This window comes from Frieseomelitta varia, unplaced genomic scaffold, assembly GCF_011392965.1.
Source record: "Frieseomelitta varia isolate USP_RPSP 00005682 unplaced genomic scaffold, Fvar_1.2 scaffold_30, whole genome shotgun sequence".
Taxonomy (NCBI): Eukaryota; Metazoa; Arthropoda; class Insecta; order Hymenoptera; family Apidae; genus Frieseomelitta; species Frieseomelitta varia.
In genome coordinates, this window is record NW_025110035.1 from 74,803 (window position 1) to 86,904 (window position 12,102).

Genomic DNA, 12,102 nt, shown 5'->3' on the forward strand with positions numbered 1-12,102 from the left:
TCGGAAGCTGCACAAAAGGACAAGTCAGGGAGCCGACTTTCCCTGTAAACGGGCCAACAAGAGATAAAAACGAGAAAAACGAAAAAAAAGAAACAGAAGGAACAAAACGGAGAAGGTAAGAGGGAGAGAAAAGGAAAAAGGAAGGAAGTGGAACGAGCAGCGAGCCGTGGTAATTGGCCGAACAGTCGGTAAGTAATTTCAGAAACGTGACCGGGCGATAGAAAGGCGGTCGCCAGAATGGAAATCGATGCCAACGAGAACACTAGGTAGTTTACCATGGAAGCCTAATTTCCTGGAGACGATCGACGATTACTCTGCGCCACCGAAGTATCCTTCGCTACTCCCTTCCGCTCGTCCCAAAAACGACCCTGTGAATCCCGTGTCGCGTACTTGCGAACCTACCACCCATGATTTTCACAAAAGACTCGAGCAGGTAATTGAAAATTTCAGAAACAAATTTGAATGAACTTTCGTGGTTCGTTATTAGAAGACTTAATTTTCTAAGAACGACTCTTTGAGCTTCTTGAAAACGATCCTTCGATATCGTTATTGAAAACCTAAATAACGAAATTAATTTTTAATATCAGAATTATCGACGACTAAACTGTGAAACTCGTGTCGTAGAAGTGTCTTTATTTATACATTTTATAAAATATAATATAAACTCAAATTTCCAAGAGTGCACAGTTACAGATCCGTAAAATTTCTACGAAAAATTAGAAACTGATCGTTTCAAGCATTATTTTAAGTATTTTCAAATTATTAAAAACTATTTATTTCTAGTCTATCAAAAATAACGAACTTTCCGAATAAAAGTCGACTACAATTTCAGAGATTTATTCGTTCCGTCAAGAAACGACGATCGAATGTATCACTGGCCCGTCTCACGGAAACAAAAAGATCCGTTGGCTCGCGACAAATCGTCTTAAGACGATCTCTGAAGTCTCTGCGAATTCGCGATAAATTTTTCCTCGAGTGACTGTGATACGACGACATTTGCGTAATCCCGTTAAAAATGTGCCGTGTCGCGCACGAACGGTATAAATAGCAGCCCGTAATCATTGATAAGCGTCTTCTTGACACGTGACTCGGCTAGTATCGATTCGCCAAGAAAATTCCACTTCAATTTTCGCGGGCGCTCATGCACACTAAAAGAGGAATTCCAACAATTCGTGACAATCGACACGCGTTATTTTACCGGTCTAGCAACTAAGGATCTTGGAAATAAAACGGGCAACGTGCAGCTACGAAATCTAGAATTCCAAAGAAAAAGAATAACATCGGAAGGGGAGGAAGAATAGAAAGAATGCTTCAACGAATGGAACCGACAATCCGATATTTGGACCGAGACGATCCCCGGTATAGTTCTTGGTTTAGTTAGAAATAACAGGATTCGATGGAAACAGGAGCTGTTTTCATGGAAGCCAGGTTTCATCTGGTCTGACCGATCCGACCCGCAAAAAATTCGTCTTCAATTTTCGGCAGCGTTTGAGCGTGGCGAACGTTGGAATCCGCGTCTCTCATCCGTACAGCTTGTGTCGTCATGCTGGCCAGAGCATAGGTACGAGAATACGGTACTTTGAGATCAAAGAGAATCCCGCACAGGAGGACACATTCGGACGACGGTGGTGGCCAGATGAACGCGATCGGGCTCGAACTGCCCAAACTGGTGACACGGCCGGTATACACTGCCGCTATTTCGAGAATTCCAATTTTGACACAGAAAACCGGACGCAGATTGTGCGCTCGTTGATTGAACGAATGCCGCTTAGACAACCGCGACGATGACAAACTTGTTCTCTTGCGCGAGCTTTTCCGGCCCTCTCGTGTTTCCATCGAATCCGTTTTCCTGCAACAACTCGCACTACGTTGCCGTACAATTCGCCCAGATTTACCTGGGAACCGACTTTCTTAGATATCTTCTGACGCCTTCGTCGGAAGACTTAAGCCAGAAATGACGAAATAAAGGTTTAATCTAAACGGATGAGTATGATACTTCCACGGACAAATGAGAAAGAAGCGCGGGATTTTTTGAAGCGACACCTGTCACCCGAATGCAGCCTACGTGTTCTGCGTTCTGATGAATTTTTCTAAAATTTCCAAAGTACAACGCCCGAGAATATCGTTTACGTTCAGAGAGCAAACAAAGTCACAGTCTTTTGTGGTTTTCGCTAAAGATATCTATTATTGATCCACTTAAAGTATAAGTATAAACCTTCATATACAAGCAACATGTCGGTTGTATATTTCCGAAAGAGGATTCTCTAGAGGAAAAAACGACTTTAAAATTTTATTATCGATAGTCAATCACTAGGAAGAAATTTCAATGAAATAAACAAAAATGGAGCTCGTTTGTCAGACGAATGGTAGCTGCAGCTTTAAAGGCTCGTCTCATGGGACACATAAGTTTTTACTTCGATTTATCCCCGTAAATTCAAACTTCACGGAGACTAACGAACAAGAAGTATGATTTCACTGAGGGATCTAACTTCGACACATTCAGTAAGATCCTTGAAATTTCTCCCGAGAGCGATTAGAGTTCGTTACTGCCAGCAATAATTGCGACAGCAGGACGATCAACAATTTCTAAAATAACATCACTATCGCTGATCTATTACGTGTGCAACGATGGTGAATGCGCGAACAAAGCCTTGTAAAATTTCGAGACGAGTCTAGTGAAATTTTATCGCTCATGGCATCTTTAATGCTTCAAGGCGAATTATAATTTAATACAAAAGCTTAGCACGTAAGAGGATAGAATAGGACTTTACCTTAACTTTTTAACTTTAACTTAACCTTTTTAAGCAGCGATCTCTAAAAGCAGCCACTTGATCATAAAAAATTAATAACAGTGATCGAGAAGTAAATCTACTCGCGATCAGGAAATATAAATAATTTCTACATCGTCTGTGAATATACATTTATAAACCTGTTCTCGATCGTCTGTTTAACTAAATTTATAGATTTAATTTACATATCTAACCCTGCATCTGTCTGTATGAAAATCTAAACAGAATAAAGGAATAAACGGTTCTTGAAATAAAATTATACAAAATATGATTAATTACCAATGGAAAAGACTCGAACTCGTGATTTCCTCATATTTATTTCTTCCCTTTTAATCCTCTTCTTTAATTCATGTTAATCCATTAATCTTCATATATGTTTGCCGTATTTAATCTGTAATAAACTTATTTATTGAATTAATACTTGAAAACACACAGATATCAAACCGTTAAAAAGTAATTTATAATTGTATTTCTTATTGATTGAATTTTAGCAAAAAATTGTGGAATAAATGGAAACACTCATAAAACATTTCATATGAAAACATTCATAAAATTATTAAATAATTAAAAAATTGCAAATATTGCAGATGAAAAAATTAAAATTTGAATAATCAACTTTTTAACAGTATTTTTAATAATAAACAATCTGGTAATGAGGAACACTGAAAAGAAAGCAAATGAGCAACCGAAATATAATGATGCAGAAATGCTACCGAAATATAATCATTATCCACTGAATTTAAATCCGGACAATAAACCGAGAATAGAACATCTTTTCTGTTTCGCAACATCGATTCGTTTAAATCAAATATAAAATAAAAATTTCACAAAATAAATCGCGAAATGATCTTCTATTAAAAAAGAATATTAAAATAGAGAACTCCCGAAACTAGTACAGCCATATTGCTATTAGATAATTAGGGAACGTACTTCTATAATCTGAAAGATATTATACTTGGGCATTTTACAAACGCAACACTAAAGTTATACCGCAATTCTAATGTGTAAACTGAAATAAATATTCTTTCGTAGTTCTAATTCAAACCGTAATTCTATTTCTCGAAATACTAATAAAAAATTGCAACCTGCTCCGACATGGAAAAAGAAGAACAAACTACTACTAAAAGCGAGCATAATGACAAAGTAGTAACGTGAATGACTTTCCATACTCTAGATGGATTCCCCATCCAGAAGATGGAAAGCCATTAGTAGTTGCCCTCTTCTATGGCAATTTGCCGGGCCTCTTCGGCTTGTAGCCTCTTCTTTCTTCGGGCGCAATGCCCGCTGAAACTTAAATCTAAACTCGAGTCTTTCTAATCGCAAAACAAAAAAATAACGTGAAATAAAAAGATTAATCGCGGAAGCTGACCCAATTACACATGGACGATCATCGATCATAGTGATCGCTGGCCGTTCGCACGTGCGTGCTCGAGGAGTACATAAACGTTCGTTTCGCCTAACTCGCGGCCCAATTCGCGACCACGACCGCGAAATTCGAAAAATCGATGGATATAGCCGGGCACGAGGCATGCTCCACTCGTTCCAGCTGTATCTGCGATTTTTCAAACTGCATTTCCAGAAACAGGTTGGACACGCGAAAAGGGGACACGCGACCAGAGACTGTGCCAACCTGCCCGGCCCTACCTACTTATAATTAAAGACAGACACACCAGAAAGTAAGCTACCTATCCTAACTAATCGCCCTATATTTAAAAAATGGCAAAACAGGCACATCAACACACTCGCTCCACGATTCTCACACATACCACTCGGACGCAAACCTACACTAGAGAGGATATCCCGGGACACCTCCGACATCCGAGTTTGACATACAACTTTCACACTATAATTTACGTACCATTTGCCTGAAATCGACTGATGAACGCTAGCGACCATTGCGTAAAACATGATAAATGTATCTACTGTATTTCGATTTTAATCAAATATATTTCAATTTCAATTTTAATACTTCTCATTGTTACATGTATATTCAATAAGATTAATGATACTTCTATTCATAATTTGCTGCATTTCACAGTATAAATGATAATCGTGTCGAGAATGAAATTTATTAATATTTCGGAATTAAAATTTAGAAAAACGACGCAATTCCACAGCCTAACCACACACACACAGTGAAAAATACGTCGTGCACGATCCACTAACATATCATCAGTCGCTGAGAAATTATTAAGCTTATAAACTATGATCGTCATGCTCATTGCCTTTCTCCCATCCAAGTAGCACCTGGGCACGTGAGTGAGATCCTGGCAATGAACACGGAAAGGGTTAAATCTGAAAATCCTGAGCTAAAAAGATGATTAATATATTTATTTTGATATCTTTTAATATAGCATTCTTTCATTTTATTTCAATTTTCTATGACTTTATAATTATACTTTGATGATTTATTGAAAAATTATTGAATTGCTACAACTGAGTAAAAAAGATCAATAATGAATTTAAAAGAAAGTAAGATTCAAATCAAATTATACAAAATAATATAAAATTCAATGAATAATAATGAATTCCAAGTGAAATATTGATCAGGCGATTTCTTTATCAAAACACATCTTTAAAAACACAAAAATAATATTCAATTGTTTTGATTCTGAAATCTGCCTGCTACAAAGTGTCTTCTTGCACGTGAAATTTAATACATTTTTAAACGAACAAAAAAATTGAACTATTTATTAAAATTGAACTTATTATAATAATACCTTTATATTTCAAATTTCAAGTTTCAATTTTTATTAAATAATGAGATAAGTTCATATTATTATAAAAATTAAAGATTATCATCATTAGCACTGTAATAGTATTAATTAAAATTGCAATATTCACAGTAACGAAATCGGAGGGTATCCGATTTCTCCACTACAAAATACTTGTACAAGAAAATTTATTGTAACATCATTATTTGTTTGGTTATTCATATTTTTTTATTAATTATATGGATAGTTCGTTTTTGCAAATAATCATATTTACAAATAACAATAGTGATCACGTTCAGATTAATTATTAGTGCATTGTTATTAACATTTAAAACCACGATGTGCAAGAAAACCTATCCTGAACTAATAAATAAAATACAGGCAAGAAAATGTTACTCATGGATATTATATGATAAATATCCATGGTCATTATGCTCGTCAAAAATTCTACGTAATACAACCAGTCACCCGTGTCGATTCGGACCTTTCATCCTACGACATAATTGAGTGACCAGAGGAACAAAAAAGCATGCGACTCACGATTCGATGCAAAAAATTAGGGAAAGTCATCCTGAAGCTCATTATCAAATAGGAATCGTGTAGAAGAAATGAAAGGCGAAAAAAATCTGCAACAAAGCACACAATATTATAATTTGATCTTAATTTTAATTAATTTCAATTAATATTGAAAATTTGATCATCTCTAATAATAATATTGATAATAATACAACAATTTAAGACTAAAAAGTTTAGATTTATCAAATTTTCAATCAGCTATTATTTTTTAAGTAAATAAAGCAAAACATATAAAATAAAGTTAATTGGAATATAATATGCAAAGATTCTTACGTTCTTAACTTGGGAACACCATCACATTCTTCCCAGAAATCAGGAAAAAGTAGATGTGAAGAACCTTTAACAAAACATGTAAAATATTATACTTTATCCTTAGGAACATGCCATTGTTGGTTTAAAAAGTTTAAAAGAAAAATACAACTACTCAAACTTGAAATTTTAATAAGTAAAATTTAATAATTAAACCTTTTAAAAATACCAAATCTAATTTCACGTATGATTATTATAATTAAATTTAATGAAAGCTATTATATTCTAAAAAATATATAAAAAATATTGCGTGTAGTTATAAATTGTGTGAAAAAAATCTTTATTAGAAGATTGGGAAGTTTTTATTAGAGTTTCAAATATGCAGTACATAAAAGATACGATGCGGAGAATATGATTATGATTATTACGGATGTACATCGATTAAATACTAAATAAACGTTATCAATTATTCAATAAAAAGGAGAAACAAATGGATAAATACATCAATTTTCATTATGATAAAATGTTATTATACCTTCGTTGAATGCTATTTAGAGATTTATTGTTGACCAATATGGCGTCCATTTGAATTTCGTAACGTCTCCCTGATGCATCGAAGATATTCTCGTAATCAATCAATAATCTGTACAAAAGAAACCAAAACTTTCAAATAAATGCATAAAACGAGCAAAAATGAAACAACGATTAACATAAAATACTATTTCTAGAACATCATAATACGAACTCATAATACGAACTATCAATAAATATCAATAAATATAATAACCAAAAAAAGACAGTCAAAAAAAGAATATAAGATAAATTATAATAATATCCGGCAAACTATCGACGAAGTAAATTAAATAAAGTTAAAAATAATGTGAATATGAACAATGAAAGGATAATAATGAAAGTATGAATTACGTATGTAGTTAATAAGCGCCATGTAAAACGATATATCTTAACGATTCAATGATCACCAATAAAATAACCCCCGCGTAACAAGTTCGCGTCGGGTATTAATTTCATGGGGTGGGGAGCCGAACATGTACGAATAGAATTCGGCTGATTTCGTGAAGAAGCATACGAAAATGCTATACATTTATATATAAATATTTATAATAAGGTTACCCATGTTAATTTCACTTGATGGAATAAAATTTATTAAATTAATCGATACAAGATACAATTAAAGACAATGCTTTTTTTAACATTAACTTTCTTCTAACCAATGCGTAGTTGAATGCGAGATTGAATATGCAACGAATTGAGTATGCAGTAAGTAATATTTATTGTTGTAAATCATATACATATTCAACAATCGCAAAAAGAAGTCTGAAGGATATTAATTCTACTCTTTACCTGATGATTACTGGATATCTGCTCAGTTTCACTTCACTTCAAACCGACGCGACGCGACCTGACGTACGTTACGAAAATACGTCACGTTCCAATCGCAATACGCGAGAAATATCGATTATATCGATTATTGAGTATCGCAATAACTAATTGCGAAATTTCGCCGTTGGCGCTGTAATCGTCATCTAAATTGCGCGCGTATTTCAAACATATTGTCTAACTTGAAACAAAAAACAAATAATCCTTTTCGTCATGAAATAAAATTCAATAAACTATCTGTAATTTTGTTTTTTAAATTTTAATCCATAAAAAATAAACGAAGTTATTTGTATTGCCCAAAATCATTGTTCCAATCATCTGTTCCCTAATGAAAATGAATCTATAATATTAAAAATTATAATATTATTAATATTATATTTATAATATTAAAAATTTTAATATTATTAATACGATTAAAAAATTATAACGAATACTGTATTTTAAATATTTTGTGACGATTCACAGAAAGGTTTTTCTTCCCTCTACATTTAATTTCATTGAAATCTCATTCATTCAAGTCTCTGTATCGAATCGATTACATAACAATGTCACAATGTCACTGTTTCGTCTCCAATTATGTTATAAGATTCCTATAATTAATCGAAAAGAAAAGAAACGTCAGTGGCGCAGAAAACTTGACACTTACACGTTCTCTTTCGATTGTCTGATCATCATTCAGCCAGAAGGCAGAGAAGTCTTTGGATCCAAAGACTTATAGTCCTTTCAATCAATCTATTCTGAGACATCTCCTTTATGTGGATTCTGGGTAGTCTGCAGATCCTAGATTAATGTCGTTGGGGCTGTACTGGACATACCACTAGAGGCAGTTAGATAGCGAATGGCAGTTGAGGGAGTGAAGGGTCAAGGGATGTGGATTGTTATAGGACAGAGGTAGAAAGAGAGTGGCAGCAAGCGTGGGTGAGAAGCAGCAGCTTTTGTGTGCCGATCGCTCGAAAGATTAGGAAGAAATGAAAGCGGCTCAAGTGTTCAGGGCAGCTTAACGTTGCTACAAACGATACGGTTTACTTATTTGTACCTGAGAATCGATCAACGCCCGAACGCTTTTTACGAGCGTCCTCTTGGAAAATGCTGTTTTTTTTTTCCTCTCTTTCTCTTCCTATTGCGAATGTGCGACGCGCTCGATGAAAGAAACCCGTGGCAAGTGCCGACGCTTGTGTGCGTTTCAATCGATATCCCATTAGGAAAAAAGGTTGAAGTATCGCGTGAGCTTGTGGAAACGTGCTTCACAACCAGATTGCTTTTTTAAATTATTATTCAATTCAGTCAGGGCATTCTTGCCCGACGTTTATTCCTTTGTGAGTATTTCGCTCTATTAAGCGCTACCCTTACTTTAAATACAACGCGCGATGGAAGTTTAATTCAATTCCCAAAGACACGGAACTAAGCGTCATCATTTTGATACGGGTAACACGTCCAAAACTCGGGCCAACTTTGCGTTTAAAGATCTAAGCCAGTTTTGAAGCGTGATCCAGTTTTCAGTCAGGCTAGATCATCGTACATCCATCTTGACGATTTTATTTTCGATTTAGCTCGGCGAGAGATGACACAAAGTTGAAATCTTCGGTTAGGTGAGATTCCCTGGAAACGCGCCTCCCAGAGGTAATATCGCAATGAAATCTGGTTTAGCCTCTCAACCCTATTCCAACTAGGGACTAACGTGCCCCTTCCCCCCGTGGTTTATCCTTGAACCCATCGTAATTCCCTCTCTCCGAACCACTCGTACTACGATACATGCTGTGCGTAACGCAAATTCATGTCGCCGGGGTATCCTCTGTCAAATTAGAACGGATCATAATGCATACATTATGGAAGGCAACGTGGCTCCCAGTTGGATCATCTCATTCTCCGACGATGTGTCCAGATGAAATTGTATCGGCAAAATTGACTCGTTCTTCTTTACGTGAGCCCCGAACCTCGCCAACTATCTGACTAAACTTATCTGACTAGTTAAACTTATCTGCGATTAAACGCACGGAACAAAATCGTGTATTTATATTTGGAATATACTGACGAGATGTTAGAATTTCTTAAATTTTGTCTTAATTTTCGTTTAAATTCAAATGGTGAAATCTATACAGCAAGTTTTATGGGGTCATTCTGAAGAAAAAATTTCAATTTTCAAGATTATAATGGATCAAGTCATGAAAAAAATGTTAATATTTTTAGAAATATTGGAATTTTTACAATTTTAAAGAATAAAAGTATTTTTAATATCTTTGAAAAAAACGAACTCAAGAACATAGTAGAAGATAGTCATAGCTTCCTTTAAAATGAAACTAATTTTCTTTTTTTTATAACGTTACAACAGTTTAAAATATCGATAATTTTTTCAATTATGCTTCTTACTGTTGGATTTTAGAGTGGACGAAGAATTTTTACTCTTTGAATATTCCGATTTTTTTGTTGCGACAAAAGAAAGAGCGGAGTCTAGAGAGATAGATGCTTACAATTGCAAAGGAAAGCGACGAAAGATTATTTAAAATACATGAATATTAATGGCTCACGAACACCTTTCCGTTTCCGCAGCAACGTAAGAAAGCCGGTAAAGGAATTTGTAACTTTCATTATGCCACAAAGATAAAAGCAATAGTACACCGTTTAAAAACTGTAGCTGAACTAATGAGACAAAATTCTTTCGTGTTGGAGAATCAGGAATATGTTAAGAATATATTAAAATATTCAATTAAAAAAATATCATTGAACTATAGAAAAAGCTATATGATGATATTAAAAAACAAAAGAATATTAAAGAAAGCATAATTTCAAGTTACTTTCTCTAAACGCTTTAACTAGAACGTGCGGATATTTCCCAATATTTCAGACAATGGTCGGTCGGGTTTGAACAAAATATATAGAGTCGGGTAGCCTGATTGTATCGAATCAGATCCTGTAATCCTTTAATCTTCGATTATAGTCAAAGATTTAAGATATGAAACAATCATTAGGAGGACTAACTAATCGCGTCTACTCGATGATAGATACTGTCTACTTCATAAATGAACAGCGCGCAGAAGATTGATATACGAGCCAAACATTTACAGTTCGAAAGTTTAATCGAATTCAAGTTATCCTGAACGTAATACACGTAATAACGTGTCATCTCATATACTTCATTCATGCTATTTATGCATGTACTTTTAATTAAAACATAGATCACAATCCTTTTTTTATTAACTTTTCAAGCACAAGACTTCAAGAAACAGTGATGACAACTATCCTCGCAGCACGCACTTAAATTGCAACAGAACAACCTGCAGTAATGTGGCTGAGGAAACATCTGGTCACGCCAACAAGTTAAACTAAGACTGATGACGGAATTTTAGTCGCCACAACGGTGAACCGCACGAATCCCGTTCAGTCTTTCCACCTATCCACAAGGATACCACTTGGTGGCATATTTCCTCTTCAGAAGCGGATCGACAAGTTGAAACTCGTCAGAAGCCACGACGAATATTAATCCCATTTCCTTCGGTCGACATCCCGGTCAGCTTTCTGTTCCCCTGGTGTATTCCGTAGAAATTTTCATCCCCCTCCGTCGACGTTATTGCAGTCACGTTAGAAGGGTAGGTTACCGATAAAAAAAAGCGACATTTCACGCCTCGGGCACTGAATATAAAATCCACCACTTTTGCGAACTAAGGGAACGCGAATTTGACGACTACTAATAAATCTTACGGATTATTTGTCTCGCAGATAAGGAATCTGTACGGCGCGACGACGGGAATCGAGATGTTTCATTTCTTTTTGCTTAAAATCGAATGGGACGATACGCAAGAAGCGCAAACTAAATGCAACGATTTGTTTCATTTAAATTGTAATTTCCTCCTTAAACTTTATCCAGACATTATTTGTGCAATTCTGTTCTTGAAATCGAATTAACAAGTGATTCGCTATCGATTAACAAGGTACACTTTGTTGCAAGAAGGAGAAAGGAGAATAGAGGGTCTATTATTCGTTGATACAAAGGAAAGTTCGTAGGAACTGAGACAAAGGTTCATGGAGAATATTTTAAGATTCGGCGAAAGAACGAACAGGATGACAGGTAAAGATAGAAAGGGATGATCAGGGTTGAGAAGATGGTCGTGGCTATTCCGGAAAATGGTATTAATCAAATGAAGCGGTTTCTGTTACAAGCGAGGCGAAGATAGGTCTGAGCTGCCTGCCGGTACCCGGGGGATAATCAATCTGGAGAATTAGATCAGATAGCTGGTTGTACGTGAGCCAACTCCGTCTCCTTAGATTTATCCAGTCCCCAAGAAGCCTGATAAAGTATGCTGCACTGCCTCCAATATCGAATAAATTCTGCGCTTTTGCTTATCGGAGGGACACGATCGTTCACGATTTTCTGTAAATTT